Source organism: Metopolophium dirhodum, chromosome 1 (assembly GCF_019925205.1).
Source record: "Metopolophium dirhodum isolate CAU chromosome 1, ASM1992520v1, whole genome shotgun sequence".
Lineage (NCBI taxonomy): Eukaryota > Metazoa > Arthropoda > Insecta > Hemiptera > Aphididae > Metopolophium > Metopolophium dirhodum.
In genome coordinates this window covers 15,763,351-15,788,324 of record NC_083560.1, presented here as the reverse complement: position 1 = coordinate 15,788,324, position 24,974 = coordinate 15,763,351, and the positions used below count along the sequence as shown (strand labels likewise).

At 27.6% G+C, this 24,974-nt stretch overlaps 2 protein-coding genes across 2 annotated transcripts in view; one reads left to right on the top strand and one right to left on the bottom strand.

Annotated features, from left to right (window-relative positions):
- LOC132933362 (sentrin-specific protease 7-like) overlaps positions 1–24,974 on the bottom strand; it is a 47,949-nt gene that overhangs the window by 21,072 nt on the left and 1,903 nt on the right.
- Positions 4,956–24,974, top strand: part of LOC132935558 (SUMO-conjugating enzyme UBC9-A-like) — a 77,961-nt gene continuing 57,942 nt past the window's right edge. Inside the window, exon 1 of the mRNA XM_061002153.1 lies at positions 4,956–5,053. The gene's annotated coding sequence lies outside the window, so the exon portion shown is untranslated. The remainder of the gene's footprint in view (positions 5,054–24,974) is intronic.

Below are 24,974 nucleotides of genomic sequence, written 5' to 3'. Positions count from 1 at the left end.
ATAGTTGTCGGTGCTTAAAAAATAAACTAATAAAAAATATAAGTTTTAATACATTCATTTGTATTTTGTTTATAATAATATGACCCATGAAGTAGGTTAGGTTTACCTACCTAAATATATAAAAAAACAACTGATATGATAAATTATAAGTATATAGATAGTCGAGTGGCATAGGTATACACAATTTTACCTTCAGTAAGAGGGGAGGGGTTTTATGAATCAAACAATATTTTAAAAGGCACACATTAGCTAATGTAAAACCAATACCTTTTCTTTGCTCAAAATTTAAAAAGTTCATGAGGATCTATCTTCCATATTCACCATAAGGAGCACATCAGGGATTGAAGCCAGACATCGTGCCACACCAAGCCACATTTACAATTGTAGTAGGTACCCTTTTCCGTGTTTTAACGAAAGTTTATCGGAATAAAGAGGCATTATAAATTATAATAATAATATACCTACCTAATATAATATGCTTATCGTCTTTCTTGTCATTCACCACTGCGCACGGGTTCTGCAAATGTAATCGAAATGTTACAAAATAGGTAGGTATAAAGCCGCGAAGGAAGGGTTAGGTTAAGTTATAACTTACCCATAAACGCTGAGAAGTTTTCTATACGTGGTTTACCGATAAATTACCTACCTACATATTTCTTGTGATCAGTGCTCGAAATGGAAAATTTTACGAACCGGAACGCTCATAAAATGAATATGCGGATTATAATATTATTTTAATTATTTTAATATTCGTGTTTACTTTACAATACATTTTCACGTATCTACAGTTATTCGTTTTTGAATAACAACAAAATACCAAAATCGTTCCATGAGAAATCGAATGAATTTCAAACGCTCATAAAAATTCAATTTGACTTTTTTGTAGACAATATTTTATTTGATAAAGGTAGACAAACTTATGAGGAATCTTGTATTATATTTTCAAATTTTAGATTTAAAAAGAAAATTTTTCATGAATTCTCAACTCTAAATAAATTGCTAATTTTCATGATTTTTCCGTATTTTTTTAAGATTCGAACTTTAAATGGTTATAAATAACAACTGTGACTAAGGATTTTGAATTTTTTTCAAATATCATTGTAATATTATAGTAGCAGCCTTGTATTACATTTTCAAGCTTTTTTACCCAACAAAAAAAGGATTATAAACATCCATAGAAAAAAAAACTAATAAAATTGGAAACTGACAATGTTCCTAAACATTTCAAAACAAATCAAAATATTTTTAAATTTTATCGAGTATATAAAATATATATAACCAGTGAAAATTTCATGTATATACATTCATTTGTTTAAGAGTTGCACCAAAAACTAAAATCGATTTTTTCAAAAACAGATTTTGCGTACAAATTCCTGTTTTTCCTTAATTTTTTTTTTGTTTTTCACGGCGCTTTTGAAAACTACTGGAAAACATTTACTTTTCACCCCCCCCCCCCCCCCCCAAAGTACCAATAAGATTCACTTTCCTATCAGAAAAGATACTGTTGAAGAAAATCCAAGCACTTTTACTGTCCTAAAAGGTGATGACAGTCACAAAAAAAAATTCAAAAAAAAAATTAAAAAAAACACACATCATCAAAGAATCTAAAATAGTTATATTTATATTTAACTCTTGATCCATGGTATTTCATTGTGTAAAGCTGTGAAAGAAATAAGCTACAAAAATAACGACAATTTTTTATAAAATTGAAATTTTTAAATAACTTCTTATTTTTAAGATTGAGATGATGGTGTTGAAAATTGCCTTGGTAATAATTATTTGCTGGAAGATCTTATGTGCAAGATATAAATATAAGTAGGATAGAGATATGATGGATGTGACTATAGCGTTGTTGTGCATAATATGAAAACAATTGAAATTAGTGGTTACTCGAATTTTAAAACAGTAAAAAAATTATCAGTAAAATTTATCAGGTAAATTTACCGAGCTCCCGTCTCTAAGTGGGTCACTATATATGAATGATTGTGTTCAATTTGAACTCAAGTGATATAAAACCATTGTATACGAAAAATGATTCTAAGCGAAGACAATAGGTCTGTCTGCCTAAGTAACTATATATTTTATTATATTATTATTGCTATTAAAGTAATTTATTCTACTATCAGTAATACGATGGTTGAATTACATATTGAGATATTGAGGTTGAAAAGATAGTATAAAATATAACAATAAACATTAAACGTTACAGGTACCCACAAATGATTTTTTTAAATCACAACAAAATAATTAACATTGTTATTCTTCGTTTAAATATTTAATTTAGTAGTCTAAACTTGAACTTAAAATGAAAAATTAAGTTAATAGGTACATTTTTTATATTATTTGTTATAATTTAAAATACTTGTGAAAAACATTGTTTTAAATTTTCAGTCCTCAGCTATAAAAAATGAATATTTTCAAATGCTTCTAAGAAAATGGTGTAGGTATGTATGTCCTATAAATTCTATTATACCGACTTAATGAGGAACATTGTATTTTTAAGTTTTTATTAAATATATTTTATCATATATACATATATATATATTTAATAATTATTCTTATTAAGAGTTTTTTTTACAAGTATTATTTATAGAGACAATATTTAAAAGATTATAAATGTATAAAAAATAAAAATATTTTGAATGATCGATACGTCGAATAATAATATTTTAATTTCGAACAATATAGTTATAACTAAGGCTAGGATTTGGATGAACTTTTCATTTTTTCCTGAGGTTGCTGTACGATGCTCGCCTGGTCGCAAATCCGGAACATGTACTTTTGAATGAGAATAAGAAAATATATTTTGCATTTTTTGATTTTAACTTAATTTTCTTAATTTTTTAGGACATTATATGGTTATTAGGGCAGTATTGAAGTATTTGGGTCCAAAATTCAAACTTGTTATTTTATATATATTTATATATTTTTTAATCTACCAAAATAGTTTAAAAAATATAAGGTTAACAAATAAAATATTTGTTTTTTCAGATTAAAAGAAATCCAAATTAAAGTTTAGCCTAAACAATTCTGAAGTTTTGCCCATAAAAAATTATTTTAATCACTTTTTTTATCAATCATATTTTACAATTTGTTAAAAAAAAAAAAATTAACCGGCATTTGTTCAGTGCATTATTTAGACTTTTTAGGGCATAAAAGCATTTTTAAACGGTATTTTTTAGCGTTTTATAGGGCATTACATTCCCATCCCTAGTTATAATAATGAATGTACCCATTGTTTAAATAGTCATAAACATATATTAAATGTTGTTCCAAATCGTGATAGGTTATATAAAACAAAATAATATTATTGTTAATGTTTGAATATTATTTATTATACATACATTTTTTTAATGATAAGTAATATACCTTTACTATAATAAGTATAAATTATTTGTAATTAAATACTATTAATGTGGTAATTACTTACACTTCCAAAAAATATTTAATCAATCATTTTCAAGTGAGTAATATTGTAGTCTGGACATTATTTTTCCTATCATCGGGGTTTTTTCCCTGAGGGATTTTTATTCCGAAATTCTTCACAATCGTGTTCTACCCATGAGATTAAATAAGAGTCGTTTTTGTGCGGTGGACATTGGAAAGTTGAGTGGAGTAAGAACTGTGTTCTGAGACGCGTTATTCAAATTTTTGTTTTATTTTACTTTTCAGTAATCGTTGCCGTTTTTATTTTTTAAATGTTGTTCCAAATTGTTTTTATTTTACGATAAATTATTTATTTCCGGTTTAATATTATATGTAAATATTAAAATTTTGAAATTTCAGCAATTATTTGGCATTACGCCTGACGATTTAATTATTAAGAATTGAAATGATAGACTATAGTAAAGTAATAAACTACTCATACGAAAAAAATACGATATAAAAAACAAGTATATAAAGTATATACAAATACCGACTAAGGAGTACGATGAACAATGACCACTTTCATGTTCATGGTCGTCTAGAAAAAAAATACTAATCGAACATAAACAATGACGAAATAATTAACTCCGTTGGAGAAAATAACAAATTATTAAACAAATTATTACTATAAATAAAACAAGTTAAGTTAAAAGTTACGTCTAAAGCTAAATTTATTAGTCCTTTGTAAGTTGGTGTGTTTATTTTATTTCAGCATTATATTAAATATTATTAAAATATTATATAATGTAAAAACATTTTAAGATTATTAAATTTTGATGATTAAGTTAGTTTTATCAATAAAATATACATACCTATATGCATAATATTTTTATAATATTATTTCCCTATATATATTTAAATATAAAATACATTACATACATAAGTAAAATAAAATTTCTAGAGATGAAAATATTTAATGGCCCGGAGGAAATTTATTTTTCTGGCCTGAATTTTTTTCCTACTCCGTCCCTGTTTGTTATAAGTTTATAAATTTTTTTTGTATTATTAGTTTAAAAATAGTTTACATCATTAATTATATTAATTTTGTTTCTAGTTTTTAAAGATATATTAATTTTAACAGTAAAGACAAAATAAATTAGTGAGGGGGTCCAGGGGGCAACGTTTTATAAAGGTTACCCGTCGTCTTTTGTAAAGACTCGCGCACCGTTACTGAATTTATTATTCACAAAACAAAAAAAATGCATATTTATCTAAGTAAATTTTAAACAAATATAGACATGGACATCAAGAGTTTATCACCACATCACCTCCGACCACCCAAATCACGATTATTATAAGTGCGACTTTTATAATTCGACTGTGTTTACAAAACTGGTATCCTCTTTTAACTAATATGGTGGTGGGAAGGGGGGGGGGGGGGTCCAGGGGTCTCCCCCGGCTAAACCGGAGCGCTACTTTACTATAAAATCGATAACACTTCAGTAGGCCGCTGTTCGGCGTTCACAGCTGCGCGTACCGCGGTAAGCGTGCGATAAGTTTTTCGAAAATTAAACATTATATTTTGAGTTCGAAAATCGTAAACGCCTATACGCGTATACGGCCTTAAAGTAACTATAGGCGCGTATATAACAGGGCCGCAACTGAATAAATGAAATAAAAAAAGCGGGTAAGTGACCATTTGTTTGTTTTAGGTGACTATATTTAAATTTGCACAAGGAATGCAAAAAACCTTTATATTTGAATGCTTTTTCCCACATGTCGAGTGTAAAACACTAAAACCCATAGTCCATAGATAAAAATGATACAAAAATATGTATATCATAATAATATGTATATTATATAAACAGTTTGTAAGCGATTACTAAAGTCGATATTACAACGACGATAATAATTCATTATAATAATATTATGTATAGTCGTATATTAGTGTTCTTATATTATATTAAATTAATATTATTCGTCTTTTCTTTTTCACGAGTTTCCTCTTGCGCACCGATTAATTTGTTGCCTTTTGCAGTAGCGAATTGTGAATATTATTTATATAGTTTATTATTAGCTTTTACAATAATTATCAAATGTACAATAATTAATTATGACGGTGCATAGATGTACTACAGTACTTAATACTACGATGAATAGTGCCTATAATACGCGGCTTGTTTTTCCCAGCCCCCTCCGTCAATTCAGCGATAACATTACACGTTACGATTGAAAATGTCGACCGTCGTCCAAATAATAATAATAATATTTCCATCAAAATTAACTGTATTTATAGGTTTTAGATTTCATGGATTTCAATAAGGGAAAGGAACCGATATTATAATATTATATTTTCAATTCAGATAAAAATATTTCTATACATTTTAATTTTCAATTAATTATTATTTACAAGTAAATAATGACGAGCCGCCCCAGGCCCCTGTGCAATACAGACGGACTATTTATATGCCACGATTGCCCCGCATTTATTTATGTTCATTAATAATTTGTCCCTTGACGTTCTATGAGGTCCATGTCACTGGTTTATTCGAAAACAAAAATTCCCCCGCGTCCCGCAGTGTTGTTGAATAGTTTGTTAATTTATTTAATAGGTAGGTAAATAGTAAATACGATGAACTACGCTATTACGAGTTTGTATTATTTGCACCATATGATAATAACGTTATATTTGACAAAAACGATTGAAATTTGTAAACGTAATTATAACGGAAAGCGATAATCAAAAATAATTAAATAGGTACCACAAAACAAAACATAACGATTAGATAACAAAATATTATATTATATATCATTAAACAAAACATAACGCAAAACGTAATTTATAGAATATCATTGGCCAAAAAATAACGTAAAACGAAATATTTGATAATCTATTTATTTAAAAGGTTATTTATCGTAGAAACATTTATTTCATGTGACAATCTGTTCAAAGAGTCAATCGGAAGAGACAATCTGATCGAAGAATTGATATATATATATTATATTTCGTATCCGGGCCATTACCTACCAGAATTAGTTATTATTTTTAAATTTTATAGGTATTAAGACTATTTTTAATAACGATAAACGTAAAACTTGTATAAATAGCTTGAATCAAAGTTTTATTTTCAACATGATATCTTTCACGTGATACATCATCAAAATTCTATTTTTTTTTTGAATAAACCTATTTAAATGTTTTATAATAATTAATATGACATAACTAATAGTTATTGAATAAACTGCAGTGACTGCAATTATATTTTTAATAGGTACTTTTTTTAACTGGTGTTAATTTAATTTTGCATAATTTTAGCGCGAATTGTAATGCTAATTATAATAAGTTGAATACGTCATACATAATATTTAAAAATTTAATTCCGGGTCTAATAATGTTTAGTATTTTAAATTGTAATACTTACGTCAGGCCCAGGCTTCTTTTTAAAAAAATTCAATAAAGTACTGCTAGTTGCTGGTAATTTTCTTTTCTTTTTGCTCCATTTTGCTTTTAGCTTATAAAAATGTAACTGACACTGTGAATATGAGAGAATGTTACACGGTGTCACGGTGTGTATACCTACTGTGTAGTGTTTACTGTTTATACGTAATCGCAATAATCAATGTAGATACTTTGTGTCGGCGCGCGTTCTTAGTACTATCTATGGCTATTCGCTTATTCGTTCTACGAAATGTAAATCTTGAAGTTACATTTTTATTATTATATTATGTTTATGGAATGGTGGTTTTTCCCATTATCGGATTACTTACCATCTATGATCTATTCAAAATTAGGCACAGTGTGTGGCAAGGCACCCAATGTTTATTAATAAATAAGAATTAAAATGAATCAGACCATTTATTTTGAAATCGTTAACGGGTAAATATTTATATACGGGTAATATTTAAGTATACACAACTTCTAAACTTTTTTTTTTTTAGTTTCGTAATAATTTATAAGTTTTTATTTGAACTATTTGTAGGTATAAGACAATATATAAATACAGCTCATGGGGGGATCTATCCCCCCATATCCCCCCCGTAATTACGCCCCTGGTTCTAAATAACGATAAACGCAAAAAATTGCATAACGTTTTAATTGTAAATAACATAAAACGGAATTTTTTTTTTAAATGCAAGCCCTGCTAGGATCACATTTTCGGTTGATCATTCTGGTATCGGCTATATCTATATTAGCTGTCGATTAAGCCTAATAAGGAATATTTTTTATTTTTTGATATGTATAAATTATACCCCCCCCAGAGGATCTATGTTGTTTACGCGGCAACGCCACACGTCCGCCGTAAATAGTATTAGGGGATGTGCTCAAACGGGGATTTAGAGATTTACGGTGGAAATTTTTGTTTATAAATGGTTGCCATGGGTTTTTAAAGCTATTATAATAATAATTATTGGTTGCAGTGAAATCAGTGTATTCATTCAATGCATTTAATTTGTTTGTACGCTGTGTTTTGATATTATATGTATCGGTGGTTAATCCGTAGGTAGAATTAAGTAAAAACGACAAACTTGGTATAACTTTGATACTTTAGAGTTAAATCATACACTTACGTACAAACAGCACGGGGTCCGCGATCTACCGCAGGTATAGATTGCCTACCTGATAATATACTGCTGTGAATAAGAATTTTTATTTCGGGCAACAGAAAAGTTAAGATGAATCTAGAACATCATACACCGAATATTAAATAAGGCATTGAACAAAGTTTGAGTCATATATACAGTTTGTACATTTAACGGGTAACGAAGTGCTAATTAATATAATATTTTTAATTTTATTAATCGTTATAATTTTAGGTACTTCGTGGGTGTAGTATGCTACCTACCGTAGTCCGTAAATAGCTATAACTACCTATCAAAAAAGTTTACGGGTATTTACTATTTATATCTAACCTATAGTACCTACTGATCAATAACAATTTGTTTAACTAAAATGTACTCAATGTATTGGTCATCATCGTTGTCAAGTAATTTAATACGTTACATGTAGTTATGCTGTGTATGCAAAATTTAATACATTTTGTCAACATTTGAACTTAAATTGAACTTTAAATGCTCATAAACAAAATTGTGCCAATTTTAATACATTTGAACTGCTATTGTAACAATATATCAGGAGCTCACACATTTTTACCCAATAAATAAAATTTTATTGACAATTAAAGAAAAAAAGTACAGAAAAAAAATGAAAAAATTTGAATCTGACAATGTCCGCAAATAGCTCAGAAAAGGTCAAAATATTTTCAAAATTGTATCCTGTATAGAAAATAAAATATAAACATTCGGTAAAATGTTCATGTATCTACAGTAATTTAATAACAAAATCGCTACATGAGAAATCGAGTACAATATAGTATGAACTTTAAACGCTCATAAAATTAAATTTCATTTGCTTGTAGACATTTTTTTTTGATAAAAGTAGACATATTTATGAGTAATCTTATTAAATCTATTAAATTTTCAAATATTATATTTAAAAAGAAAAATTTCTAACTCAAAATAATTTGATCATTTTCGTGATTTTTACGTATTTTTCAAGACTTGATATTTAAATGCTTATAAAAAAAATTGTGACTGCATTTTTCATATTTCTAAGATATTGTTGTTGTCGCAATATATTATATAGGAGCCTTGTATTAAATATTCAAGCTTTTTTACCGGATAATTTAATTTTTATTGACATTCATAGAAACAAAAAACAAAAAAAAATGTACGGTCATTTGTTTTCGATTTACACCAAAAACCAAAATCGATTTTGTCAAAAATCAATTTTGCGTAAAGATTCCCGTTTTTCTTAATTTTCCCTTTTTTTTGCATGGTGTCATTGAAAAATACAGGACATTTTCTACTTTTGACCTCCTGAAGAAAATCTAAGTACTTTTACTTTTAGCTCCTTTTAATTTGGTTATGACGGGATAAATATTATAAATTAATACGCGTTAATTATTATACTCAGATTGAGTTGTGTTCTTTATTATATTTTATCGATAATTATTAAAAATTAACGAATTTCCATACATCGATTTTTGCTATTTTGTTGTAATTCAAAAACGAATAACCATAGTCCGTAGACACTCGACCTAAACTATTTTGATACTTTTTATGAATAGCCATGAACATTTTCTTAAATTGTATAAATTATTTTTTAGTTAGATATCCATAAAAGTTTTTTTTTTCAATACTTACATCGTAAACTCTGCACCAATTCTTTCAGGTAAAAATTATCGATATTTAAAGAACTCAGCTCAAGTAAAAATATATACCCTGATCTCCTCATATCTAATATTTAATAATTTTGCGAACCATTAAGCACTATCCCGAATGTCCACCAGGAAGATATTCGCATTATCCTTCAAAAATTATTTTGTTTTATTTTAATTTCAATATGAAAATATAAAAATTCGATATAACCTCAGAATACAATTACATAAGTTTAATTTTTTTAAGTAGAAAGCTTTGTATTTGTGTGCGTATTCATTTACTGGTATTTAATTATATTTATACCTTTGGAGCGCGATTTCTAACAAGTATTTTTTTTTTACTTTTGGATTTCTGACATTTAAATTGTTCATTTGGACTGAACCTATATTTTACTATAGGTTTCAATTTATTTTTCTTTTAATTTGGTTATGATGGAATAAATATTTAGGCAGGTTAAATTAAAACGTGTTATTTATTATATTCATATTGTGTTGTGTTCTTTATTATATTTTGTTAATATATGATTATTTTTTTAAAACTTCAACCTATGTTATACCCTCTTTTCCTGTACAAAACAAGTACAAAATATGTACAGTATATTTTAACAGATTTTAACACATATTATTTTTTACGATATTGAATGACAGTACAACATTTAATATCGCGAAGTAGAATATATTATTCGAAGTATTTTGATGTATAAAAATGACATTGTGGACAAGTAGTTAATTAGGTACCTAGTTATAAGCAGATATGTAGCATATTCTATGGTTTTTAAATAGTTTTATCTTTATAAACTAATAAGGTACATGTTTCGTTATATACTTGAATATAATAATTAATAATATATAATTAAAAAATAATATAGGTGGATAGATAAAGGACGATTTAAAACATTTCGTTCGAATATCAAAAATAAAAAAAAAAGGTAGAGGGTGTGTGAGCTCACCATTACACTCTGGGGAAGTAAAACTTCTTTCATAGGTAATTGGGCTAGTGAATTAGGGAGAGAGTGAGAAAAATCAATACAATAAAAAAATATGTAATTTACGATGGACATTATTGTTTATTAATAGTTGCTATATAAATAAATAAACAAACGTGTCGTTTAATATTTCGTTACGATTTTTTTCCACCCACGTCTCAAGAAAAAAGTTTTACTTCAAAAAAAATCAAAAATCATATAATAATCTATAATATATTATAGAGTTATATATAGTTATCAAATAAAATACCATTTGATATAAGTTTATATTGTATATTTTACTGTAGGTATAGTTATCTAAAAGGGTTATAAACGGTCGCCGTAATTTGTTACGGTAAAATACGATACGATAATAGGTACTAAAATTCAATCGAACTCGATCACTGTTGCTTCCGAAATATTTGAGAAATAAATATTGGTAATGACCATGAAATTTTAAACTGAGACTTAGAGTGTAACGGGTACAATATCATATCAGGTAATATAATTCATTTCTGCACTTTTATCGCACTACTGAGGTGCAAAAGAATTTGCGCTTTTGGTTTTCGCCGAAAATATTAGTTGGTTTTAAGCTTCAGGTTGTGGGTTTGGATAAAAAAAAATGCGCCAGTTATAATATAACACGCCGCATCACTATTGAATATAGATATAGGTACCGCAGCTTCAGTATATAAATGCTTAATGCGGGTACAATAATATTACAACTTATAAGTTATATTATATTATTATTTTTTACGAAAAAAGACGTGTCCCCGGGTGCGTATAATAATATTCGTTTAGACAAACACCGTGATTTATCTTGAAAATCGTAACGAATCGGAATTTGAAATTCTATTAATTCTATTGTAGCCTGTTTCGTAAGTCAATATCATGGGCAGTTTTTTAGAACTGTATTAATATATCGTGTCTTCAAAAATAATTCGAGACTTTTAAACGAACTACTATATCTAGATTTAAGGGCGAACACGAATAGCGTACCAAAACGGGTAAACGAACAAATTGCGTTCGTTTTTTCACTTACACAATTTTTTTAGTTGGATTCTCTTCGCCCAAACATATACGAATGTTTATGAGGTTCAAATAATATGCAAACCGATACTATAATATTTTTAAGAAATCTAGAAAAACTTCAAGTACCCAGAAAATTAATATGAGAAAGAATACTATTTATAGAAAATACATAAACCAGCTAAAAAATAATTAAACCACAATAACAAAAAATAAAGGTTATGTAAACAAATCAGCTAATAAAATAATACAGAAATATAGAATAAATTAAACCTTAGTATAGTGAACTTTTTACATTAAGGCATCCGGTGCCGATGCCATTTTGTCCTCAAAAATACACTCTGCGGGAATAACGATACCGCCTTGTAGAATCAACCAAATTTCATAATTTTATTTTTAATTGCTAGAGAGAAATATTCTACAGCACGCATCGATCTCTGTTTTTTCAATTTTTTATTCACAAACTTTATCATATGTCTAAAAAATACAAGATAAAAAGCATTTTTTTACAATTTTTTAATACAATTATTTGAAATAAAATACAAAATAAGACATCGATGCGGGCTTTAAGAACTCTTCTTCTTTCAGATAAAAAAATATTCATCAAAATTTGACCATTATACAAAGCTTGAGAGTTATTCTCGCAAAGTCATTTTTTTCGATATAATACACATTCCCCCCCCCCCTCTAAATAGGTATCGGGTAGTAGATTAGTGAAAAAGTCTTATAATTGAAGTGGTAACTAAAATATTAAATTAAATTTTCAAATTTTATAGAATTGTGGAAAATTTGAAAAACTGACACCGGGACCCTAAATATAATTTATGATTTATATAATGATATTATATTTTGTCTGACCTACATATACTATGGCAATATCACATTAGGAACTCATAATAATTAACTGTAGGTGAAAAAGTAACATGAAATGCGTCCGGGACGCACTTCGTTTAAAAATGTTCATTTATAAATATTGTATCGTGACGAAGTGTGGTAGTGGCAGGGAAATCGGGTATTCCGCTTTGGGTTTCGTGTGTTGTTCAATTATTATCGCAGGTTATTTTTAAACTTATATTGTCATGATAGTCAAGAATAGAAAAATTGGTTGTTCCAACATTATCTTATGGTTGACACGGCAACCATAATACGGTCAACCATAAGATAATGTTGGAACAACCATATTAAGCCAACAATTTACTTTTAGCACTCCTAACCAATATGTTATGGGCAGTGTAACAATGTATGATGTTAGGCCACCTAAAATATTTCCAACTATTTACTATAACAAAATTATTTTTTTCCGTGTGTGTTTGAGATACATTCCAATGTATAACGTATGCTTTAGCGAGATGTTTATTCGAATGTGACTATATAATATTTAAACTGTACATTATGTTTAGCTGGATGTATGCTGTTGTATGTTTATGTAATATTATATATGCGTATAATGTGTGTGCGTACTGCGTTTAGTGTGTGTTTGTGCGTGTGTGCGTGTGCCCCTCGGTAGAGGTGCTCACGGTGTAGAGGCAGCCAGCACATGGGTAGGGGTGTACGCGGATAAGCGGCGGCGGCCAAATGAGTAGGGGTGTCCTCGGGGTAGCGACGGCAGACCAATTGGTAATGGTGTGCGGTGGTGGGGTAGCGGCAGCTGGTTGTAAGGGTAAATATATGTCTCGCAGGTAGTGGATATTAGGGATGATGTGTTGCCACTCTCTTTACCATACTACTAACGTATCACTGAATAACCACGAATAAAGACAGAAAACATTGCTCTCATAACCGAGTAAACCAAAAAACCTATACAAATTGTCGACCGCGGTCCTGGAGACCGTGTGACAGTTGTCGACCGTGGCTCTAACCTTGTATTAAAAGATAAATTTAAAAAAAAATTATATACCTAATCTTTTATATTTTACAATTAAAATGATATTTTACATTTTTATATTGGCAAAAAAAAAATACGAGATTGTGTAAAAAATGTTCAAAAAGAGCATGCTACCCTAATTATACTAATTTATAATATATTAAGCATATGATTCGGCGCATGTAAACTCCGCTACGAGTACCTTTTTTTAGTTAAGCTCCGCCAGAAAAAAACACAGGTAAAATTGGGTTCATGTAAACTCCGCCATTGAAGAAAATTAAGTAGCACTATAAAATTAATATAATATATTATTAAAAAAAAATTCATAATTTTAATAATCGTTCACATTGAAATATAATCGTTAGGTAAATAATAAATAAAATATGTAAAAATCAAGCCAAAATATATATAAAAATTACTAACCTAACAGCTAAGAGTATACAATTGATATAATATAGGTAATATATATTCATTCATTTTTGTTATTGCACCTCCATTTTATTTCACCAGACGCGTATTTTATATTTTTATTATACTTATAATTTTTAAATACAACCAATAAATTGCCTCGTTGACCAGTAATTAATTTTATATTATTACTTTCTTGCGACATATTTCGTTCGGACGTATACAAATATCGGAAGTATCGGAAATTACAAAATTTCGTTCGGAAATATACACGGAGACACGCAGACTACCAATGATTATGTTCGTCAAAGTATACGTCTTCACGTATACCTCACCTACTGCCGATAATATCACCATTGGAAATCCTGATTTCAGATAATATGAAGATAAAATTATTAATAATTATTAATGAATCGATCTAACCTTGACAATATTTTATCAATTTTGACGTATATCATCGCAATAGATGTCAACGTATTTAATGTGAGAAGGCACGTGGCAATGTGAGCTCTGACCAGGTAAGAAAATAAAATTGGCGGAGTTTACATATACCCATTATGGGTAAGAAAATAAAACTGGCGGAGCTTACCCTAGACCTTTTTATCTTGACCGGTATTCTGGCGGAGTTTACAATCGCCCGATTCGAGGTACCTACGCGTTAGCGTGTAAAACCTTAGCTCGTTCCTGAGTTCCAGAGTTCCTGAGCCACTGCGATGTTTACACGATAGGCGTACGGCATGCTGAACGTTTTTCTAATAATATAATATTATAAAGAGGAGGGATTTTTTTTTTTTGTAACGAATAAACTCGAAAACTACCTACTGGACCGATTTTAAAAAATTATTTCACCGATAGAAAGCTGCATTCTTTGTGAGTGTCATAACTCATAAGCATACGTTTAGTCCGATAAAGTTAATGAATAATTAGTTTTTATGAATAATTAAAATAGTCGTGTTAATGGTATAATAATATATACGGCACAGCACCTGATGCAAACCTGCAACCTGACCTTTTTCAATTAGTGTGTGTTTTATCGGCGTGTAGATATGAATAATTGTTTCAAGATGTAAAATTCAACAATCTATATAAATATACCATAATATACGTAAGTATAATGTAAAATATTTTTTCTAATTTAATTTTTAATTTTGGTATTTAAAGCCTAAGTTTGACATTTAGTTTAAACAAAGTTATTTGAAACGTGTAATAATCCTATCACGAACTAGTTATTATAATGTCTAATGATATGTTTAAAAAAAATTTAATTTTTAATAAAATAATCTCAATAGTACTATAGTTTAGAGATTACCTATATTAAAAACGAATTGTACGACATTGTACGAATTGTTATCCGATATTTTATTATAATTAACAATATTGATTTAGTTCGTGATAATAATTATGATAAAATATCGGAAAACAATTCGTACTATATCGTACAATAATTCGTTTTTAATGTAGGTTATCATTAAACTATTATACTATTGAGATTATTTTATTAAAAATTAAATAATATTCTTAAACTTATCATTAGGCATTATAATAACTAATAAGTTAACCACTACAATATGTAGGTACGCTTATATTATTTTTTTTGTTACCTACTCAAATGTCTTAGTTTTAAAAATACATTATAATATAAATTCCTGATAATGATTAGTAAACATAAATACATTTTATTATAATTACTATTAACTGTTAAGCCAAACAAAAAAATAAAAAATTTAAATTCGTATTTTGTTTATTATATTAGTATGGTTGAATGGAAATAAAGCAATTTATTAAGTAGCTTTTGAATTTGTGTCGTATCATATTTATATATTATTTTTTGTATACCTAATCAATATATATACATAGTGTGTAATATGTATAGTAATTCTTAATTAATCAATTGAGAACAGCTGGCCGATTTTGATGACATTTTTTGTGAGTGTATGAGTGGTTCTCTGGATTCACAATTTGACCAGGGAAGTCCAACCCGAGGAGGTGCATTAACAGGAATTTTGAGATTTACGTTTAAAATTTTTGTTTATAAATGGTTGCTATTGGTTATAGGAGAAATAATTACTGGAGATTAGTATTTATTATGTTTATTGGTTGCATCTAATTGAATTTTCATACGTTGCCTACAAAGGTGGCCGAGTTGCACACTGCAACGAGTTACATCTAAAAAGAATTGAACAATCAAATTTTTTTAAGAGTTGTCATTTTTCACGGCAACAAAGTTACTGGACCGATTTCAAAAATTCTTTCACCAATAGAAAGCTATAATTCTTTGTGGGTGTCATAGGCATAAATTTAGTCCGATAAAGTTAAGTAATATATGTATTTTTTTTTTGTTTTATATAATCTGTGGTGTTAGTGCACGAACCCCTCCGTAACAACTCGACTGATTTCAATGACATTTTTTGTTGTATGAGAATGGGTCATAAAGTATTTTTTCACCTTCCTATCACCACCAGGGGAGGTGCAATAAATTTAAATTTGAGATTTACGATGGACATTTTTGTTTGTAAACGGTTGCTATTGGTTATAGAAGAAATTAATAAATATTAATAAATTCGTATAGGTATTTTTTAATATAATTGATTGCATATTATATAATAATACATTTTGATATTTGGTCACTACATTTTTAAACTGCGTTGTTTTATACTCAACGACTACCCGGCCGTTTTCAACAAAAGTCATTATATCAATAGACCCTTGGAGGATATTTAATGTTTATTACTTCAGTTGCTATACCTAAAAAGGTTTCTAACACGTACTAGGTACCTAAAGCGTGAATTTTTTTCTGCTCACAAAAAAAGATTTTTTTGTTTATATATATTTATAGGTTGATTACATATTATAATACTATTAAAATAATAAATTATCAGAAATATATAAAAATATTTAAAATATGAAAAAACAAATTTTTGGCTCGGGAAACGTATACGATAGAAAAAACAGTACGTAATGATTAAGGGGATTCGATTGTCTGTTTTTGTCTAACACACGCGCGACATTGTATTTTTGACGGTTTTTTTGCCAAACATTCCAATTAATCTGTTGTTAATTTTTTAGAAAATTAAAACCAAAAAATTAAAAAATGTGGGAAAATCGATTTCAAGTAGACTTGACGACAAAATTCAAATCTGTTTTTATTATTCTAATCGCTTCATTAGATTAATTGGTATGTTTGGCAAAGAACCAGTCTAAAATCCTATGCCGCGTGTATGTTAGACAAAAACAGAAAAACACGGTATGGAATCCCCTTAATGAACTAGGTACCTGCTATACCTTAATGATCTATGATTATATATTGTTTAAAGGTAATATGCTACAACATGAGTTTTTATGGAAACTATGCACTTATACCCAAAATATGCAAAAATATGAAAAATAAAAATGTTCAATTTTCTTTATTTATAATCGATGAAAATGCATCAACCGTAAATAGTTGCTCATAAAAATACGAATATGCGTTAAATTCTAAATCCATTCATTAGTATAATATAATGAGTATGCCTACAGTCAGGTTGACCTGTCATTCCTTGTGCACTACAATGTTATATTATATGAAGGCATATATTATTATTATAATATCTGAACTTTATGCGATCAATATTATAGTCTTACCAATATGTACAGATAAAAACGATATATTAATATATTTATTGATCGAATGACTTAATTATAGGTACATTTTAAATTCTGAGCGAAGCGATGAATGTATTGATTTTACAATGATGTGTGTTTTTTTTTAATTTTTTATTTTTGTGTCTGTCATCACCTTTTAGGACAGGAAAAGTGCTTGGATTTTCTTCAACAGTAACTTTTCTGATAGGAAAGTGAATCTAGTTGGTACTTTGGGGGGTCAAAAGTAAAAATTTCCCAGTAGTTTTCACAAGCGACGTGAAAAACAAAAGAAAAATTAAGGAAAAACGGGAATTTTTACGCAAAATCTGTTTTCGAGAAAATCGATTTTGGTTATTGGTCTAACTCTAAAACAAATGACCGTAGGGACATGAAATTTTGACTGAATGTTTATATTAGCATTTTCTATACACCATAAAATGTTGAAAATATTTTGACTCTTTTTGAGCTGTTTACGGCCATTGTCAGTTTTCAATTTTTTTAGTTTTTTTTTCTATAAGTATCAATAAAATTTTATCTGTTGATTAAAAAAGGCTCCTAGGTTATTGTTTCAAAGGCAGATGAAAAAAATTAAAAATTCTTAGTCACAGTTTTTAATTATAAGCATTTAAAGTTCAAATTTTGACAAAATACGGAAAAATCACGAAAAATAGCAAATTATTTTGAGTTGAGAATTCATAAAAATTTTTCTTTTTAAATCTAAGATTTGAAAATGTAATATAAGATTACTCATAAGTTTGTCTACCTTTATCAAAAAAAAAAATGTCTAGAAGAAACTTAAATTAAATTTTTATGAGCGTCTGAAATTTATATTTTTACAACATTTGATATTTACTCGATTTCTCATGTAACAATTTTCTTATTTTATTGTAATTAAAAAACGAATGACTGTAGATATTTGAAAATTTCACTGAATGTTCATATTAGCATTTTCTATACACCATAAAATGTTGAAAATATTTTGACTCTTTTTGAGCTGTTTACGGACATTGTCAGTTTTCAATTTTTTTAGTTTTTTTTCTATAAATATCAATAAATTTTTATTTGTTGGGTAAAAAAGCGTGAATATTTAATATAAGGCTCCTGATATATCGTTCTAATAGCAGTTGAAAAATATTAAAAATACATATGCACAATTTTTTTTTATAAGCATTTAAAGTTCAAATTTTGACAACATTTATCAAATTTATAATTTATTGATTATTTTGTGGTTAAAAATGTATAAAATGTTTAACTTTTATGGCTAAGGATTGAAAATTTAAAACAAGGCTCCACGTAAATAGGTTATATATAAATTACTTTATTCACAATAATATCATCAAATATACTTGGCAATATCATAGGCTGACTGACCGTTTTCGCTCAGAATCGTTTTTCTTATACAATGATATTATATCATTGAATTCAAATTTAACACCATTCATTACAGTGACCCACTTGTAACCTACTGTACAGCAGAGTGACATCCACTTATCCACCTTTTTTTGTTTTTAAAACAGGACTTGGGATTGATTGCAAGCATTATTCACGGGTAGATAATGTACTGTTATGGAATTTTATTATACCACGGCTGTACTATATAGGTATATTATAACAAGCAGGGCTGTGATTTTAATGCACTAAAAAACCTTAAAAATTTCAAGAAAATGCCAAAAATTATAGTATAAAATTCACTTGAAATGGTTTTTAATTTAATTTAATATTTATAATGATATTATAGGATATTAAACATTAGAACATTATACTTTACATGCATAAAAATGTGTTTATTTAATAAAAAAAAAATAAATTTATAAAAATATTAATTGAATTTAAATATAACTTTTTTAAAAAAATGTTTTATTTATTTATTTTGTTAAAATAATAATACAAACTTAAATATATTTATTCGAAGGTACCTTATTCATCATTAGTCTTTACTATTTTATTGGACAAAAAAAAAACAAAAAAAAAAGTTTTTTAAATATGTCAATTGACGGTAAAAGACGTTACCAATTCGTGCGTTCATCATTATTAAAAATTTAAACGATGTACAATAGTCTTGTGTTTATCGTTATTAAAAATTTAAACGATATACATGTTTTTTTCGTTTATCGTTATTTAGATAGAGTTAATACCTATTAAATTTATTAATAATAACTAATTACCGTATCTTTGTGCAGCTAACACCTAAGACACGTGCAATTAAAAATTTAAATTTAAAAAAAAACAAAGTTTTAACATTGTGAAAATACACATTCTACACATCGTGAATTGTTTGTAACGGCTTATAATAGCAGGATTTTCTTTTAAAACTACGTTGTATGTGTCAAAAATCGTAGTAGTATCGTCATTATCTTAAATATAGTATTATTAGATATAAAAATCCAATACTTTATATTATAATAATATAATATGGCAATAGTAAAGTAGATAGATGATAATATAATAGATTATGGAGCAAACATATTTGTAGGTACAAAAGTACTAATTAGTACATTTTTATGAAAAAAAAACCGAAAACGAGTAATTTTGTAGAAAACCACAAAAACGTGCAATTTTCTGAAAAAATGAAACTATTTAGTAGTATTGTCATTATCTTAACTACGTTTTATTATATCGATTTATACATATAATTATATTATTATTAGACATAAAAGTCCAACACTTCATATTATAACAATATAATATAACAATGATAAAGATGATATACTAGGTTATAAAGCAAAAATATTTGTATATACAAAAGTACTAATTAGAACATTTTTATGAAAAATACCAAAAACGAGTAATTTCGTGCAAAACCTCGAAAACGTGAAATTTTCTGAAAAATAAAACTATCTTTAAATTAATCTATATCTCTTGATTTGGATTTGTGGATTGTTTCTATAGTATTTATAACACGCCATAAAAAGATGAAATTGCGCGGGAATTTGGTCTTAAATAATAACTAATATGCGGGTAGGTATAAAGGCCCGGATACGGAATATGCATGAAATAAATTTTTCTCCGATACCTAACTTATAAATAAATAAATTTTAAATTATTTCGTTTTGCGTTATTTTTCGTTTAATGAAATTCTATAAATTACGTTTTGCATTTATTTTTTGTTTAATGATATTCTATAAATTACGTTTTGGGTTATGTTTTATTTAATGATATTATATAATATACTTTGTCAATCGTTATGTTTTGTTATGTTATGTTTTGTTTTGTTTTGTTATGTACTTCTTTAATTATTTTTGATTAGCGCTTTTCGTTATAATAAATTACGTTTGCAAATTTCAATTGTTTTTTTTGTCAAATAAAACGTTATGATCATAACGTTATTATAGATAACGTTTGCAAGCCAAGTTACAAAAATTATTTTCGGGAGGTGGGTTCATAATTAATTATGTTTTAAACAATACCGGCCGGAACTCTGGTAACTATACACGTCATTTTCAAAATCAAGAATTATAAAGAACTATCTAACAATTCCGTGGGACAAGAATAACGGCCATCGGATGCCGCGTTATTGAACATTTAAGACGGGGAAGCAAAACTCGTGTATGTTATGCAGGTTATTGACAACTTTTGCTAATTTAAAAGCTCGCATAAAGTAAAATTTTAACTGTTATAACTCATTATTATAAAATACACCATTAAACACATATAAAATTACATTTTTGTTTTACATTTATTCCGGAGAGGTGAAGGGCCCTTTAAGATTTTCGAATTGGGGATCGAATTTTTATACTTACGCCACCGAGGTCATCTCACATAGGCGTTTTATTATATTTTTTATTTTAAAGCAAGTTATGAGTTTTTCAAGGTGTACAAACAATTTACTATTAGCAATTTATAGTTAACTGGTCATGATATGCAATGACAAGCTATTCTACACCAACAGTAGGTATAATATATAATGTTAATACATTTTAAAATTATTTAAAAATTTAATGTTAAACACTTATTATAGATAACTTTACGCTTTTATTTTATTATTTTATTCGTATACCATTACCTACCTGTGTTTGTAATTATTAATATAAAATATTTTTTTTTTAACAATAGTCAATCACGAAAGAAAAAATACGCCCTTGGTAGATCTTAATCAAAAAATGTTGCCCCCCCTCTGATATAATATATTTTATGAAATATAATACGATGTCTTTTAATTTGAAATATTTAGCGTTTGGCAACATTTTTATAAAATAAAGCATATTTTTTTACAACAATGATGTATTACGATATTTTTTTAAAGCATTAGCATAATTTTAACGTAGAATATATTAAGGTATATTGTATTTTATTATAAAAATAAGAATTTAAATGATTTAATAATATAGATTATAGGTAATATGATATTATTCCAATAAACTTTTTTTACGGTTTAAGAACTTAAAACTAATTACTAAACTGTGTATTTTTTTTATCTGATAAGTCTCTTGTAGGAATTGACATTAGCCCGTAATCAATCGTTGATGTAAACACATAAATACAATCCAATCCTGAACACTTTAATTCGTATTTATACCTAGGTAATTTTTTTTTCGTGTAACATGTTAGTTTTTAGATTCTGAGCGAAGCCATGAATGTATTGATTTTACAATGATGTGTGTTTTTTTTTTTATTTTTTTTTTATTTTTGTGTCTGTCATCACCCAGTAGTTTTCACAAGCGACGTGAAAAACAAAAGAAAAATTAAGGAAAAACGGGAATTTTTACGCAAAATCTGTTTTCGAGAAAATCGATTTTGGTTATTGGTCTAACTCTAAAACAAATTACCGTAGGGATATGAAAGTCTGACTTAATGTTTATATAAGCATTTTCTATACACCATAAAATGTTGAAAATATTTTGACTCTTTTTGAGCTGTTTACGGCCATTGTCAGTTTTCAATTTTTTTAGTTTTTTTTTTTTATAAATATCAATAAAATTTTATCTGTTGAGTAAAAAAGCTTGAAAATTTAATTAGAAGGCTCCTGGTTATTGTTTCAAAGACAGATGAAAAAAATTAAAAATCCTTAGTCACAGTTTTTATTTATAAGCATTTAAAGTTCAAATTTTGATAAAACTTTAGATCTAAGATTTGAAAATGTAATACAAGATTCCTCATAAGTTTTTACCTTTATCAAAAAAAAATTAAAATTAAATTTTTATGAGTTCATATGTTTACAAGATTAGATATTCACTCGATTTCTCATGTAACGATTTTGTTATTTTATTGTAATTCAAAAACAAATAACTGTAGGCGCAGGAAAATTTGACTAAATGTTTATATTTTAATTTTCTATATACCATCAAATTTTGAAAATATTTTGACTCATTTTGAGCTGTTAAAAGACAATTTCAAATTTTCATTTTTTAGTTTTCTTTTATTGGGCCAATAAGCGTGAAAATTGAACACAAGGCTCCTGATATATTGTTAGAATAGCAGTTGAAAAAGATTAAAAATACATAAGCACAATTTTTTTTTATAAACATTTTAAATTCAAATGTTGACAAAATTTATCAAATTTAAAATTTAATAATTATTTTGTAGTTAAAAATGTATAAAATGTTCAACTTTTATAGCTAAGGATTGCAAATTTAAAACAAGGTTCCACGTAAATAGTTAATGTATAAATTACTTTATTCACAATAATATCATCAAAATTTAATATACTTAGTAATATACTTATCAGTGTTGGGAAAGTTCCTTTTAAAAAGGAACTCGTTCCCGTTCCTCGTTCCTACTGTAAGAAAGGAACTCGTTCCCGTTCCTCTTTCCTGTCCCGAAAAAAGAACGCGTTCCCGTTCCTTTTTAAAAAGGAACGCGTTCTCGTTCCTTCATGTTCCTTTTTTTGCAATTTGAGTGGTGGTCAATGGTGTATTTTGCGAACAATTTTTAAGTCAGAAATAATCGAACCGAGAGAGTTAACCGATTATTTCTGACTTAAAAATTTTTCGCAAAAAACACCATTGACCACCACTGAAATCGGTTAACTCACTCCTTTCTAGGAGCACCGATTTTTAACAAAAATGATTTGTCTTAGATTTTTTTTGTTATAATTCAAAAGTTGTATAGCGTAGACTTGAAACTTTATATATATACATTCATATTGCATAATTGCATAATATTATACATGTATATTACTATAGTAGTATAGTATACAGTGTATAGTGTGTACTATACACGATACACCACACATAGAGATATGCTATAGGTTATAGGCTTATAGCCCATAGGAGTATAGGACATAGTATGATACAACAATCTGTTTTTTTTTTTAATTCAATTTATTTGAAAAAATATTTTTATACTGACATTTTGTTTTGTTTGAGAAGAACTAATTTGGCGCGCGGAACCGGAAACGACCCGGAACACGACACGTAGTCGACCGACGGCGTCGCGGCTCAGTTTTGGCGCGGAAACACACTATATGCGCTTCATAAAATATACTGTGGCACTCAACGTGTTAAAATTTTTTCATTATTTGAGGAACGGAAATTTTCGTTCAAGTTCCTTCAAAATAGGAACTCGTTCCCGTTCCTCGTTCCTATATTTTAAATGGAACGCGTTCCGAGCTTCGTTCCTATAAAAGGAACGCGTTCCAGGAACGCCCCTACGTGCAATAAGATGATAATGAAATCTATGTGATGTCTGTTTTTGTTCTCAAAAGTGACATCACACCGTAACATCTATGTGCCATCATATAGATTTAGAGAAAAAATTATTATATTGCGATATCTATATTACGTCGCACAACAATTGGTATATGTGAATACAATAAGTATAGTTTGGTAGAAGTTATTAATTGGTATCAATAGTTAATTATAATATGAATATGTAACTTCACAAAGAAGTTACAACGACTTTTAATATGTGAAATTCTAACTCAGTGTATATATAATATATATATACATACATATATATATATAATTTTAATATAATGTGATATTTATGAATCCACCGGGTTTTTATCGAAAAACTATTAATAGTTTAAATAATATTAGAAAAATTAACATTACATATTATATCATACATGACGTATAATTATATAATATCATAAAATATACACGAATATTGGAAAGCTACTGAGTTTAGAACTTTTCTCATTTACACAGGGCCAATAGTTCTAAAAGGAAGATTGAAAAACAGTCTGTACAAACATTTTATGATATTAAGTTGCGCAATCAGACTGTTAATTTCTCCTAAAACATGCTATACCTATAACAATGTTGCTAAAATGTTAATTGAACGTTTTGTTAGTGAATATTCTACACATTATGGAGAAGAATATGTAAGCTACAATGTACATGGCTTAATTCATGTTGCTGATTTTGTTATGATGCATGGGAGTTTAGATACATTTTCTGCATTTAAATATGAAAACTATTTACAGTTTTTAAAAAAGAGTTGTAAAAATGCTAGGTTTCCACTAGAAGACACCTATAATCGTATAATGGAACACATTGATATTGATACTTCCACAATTGCACCCAACTATCCAATTCTAAAAAATGAAATAAATTATGACCC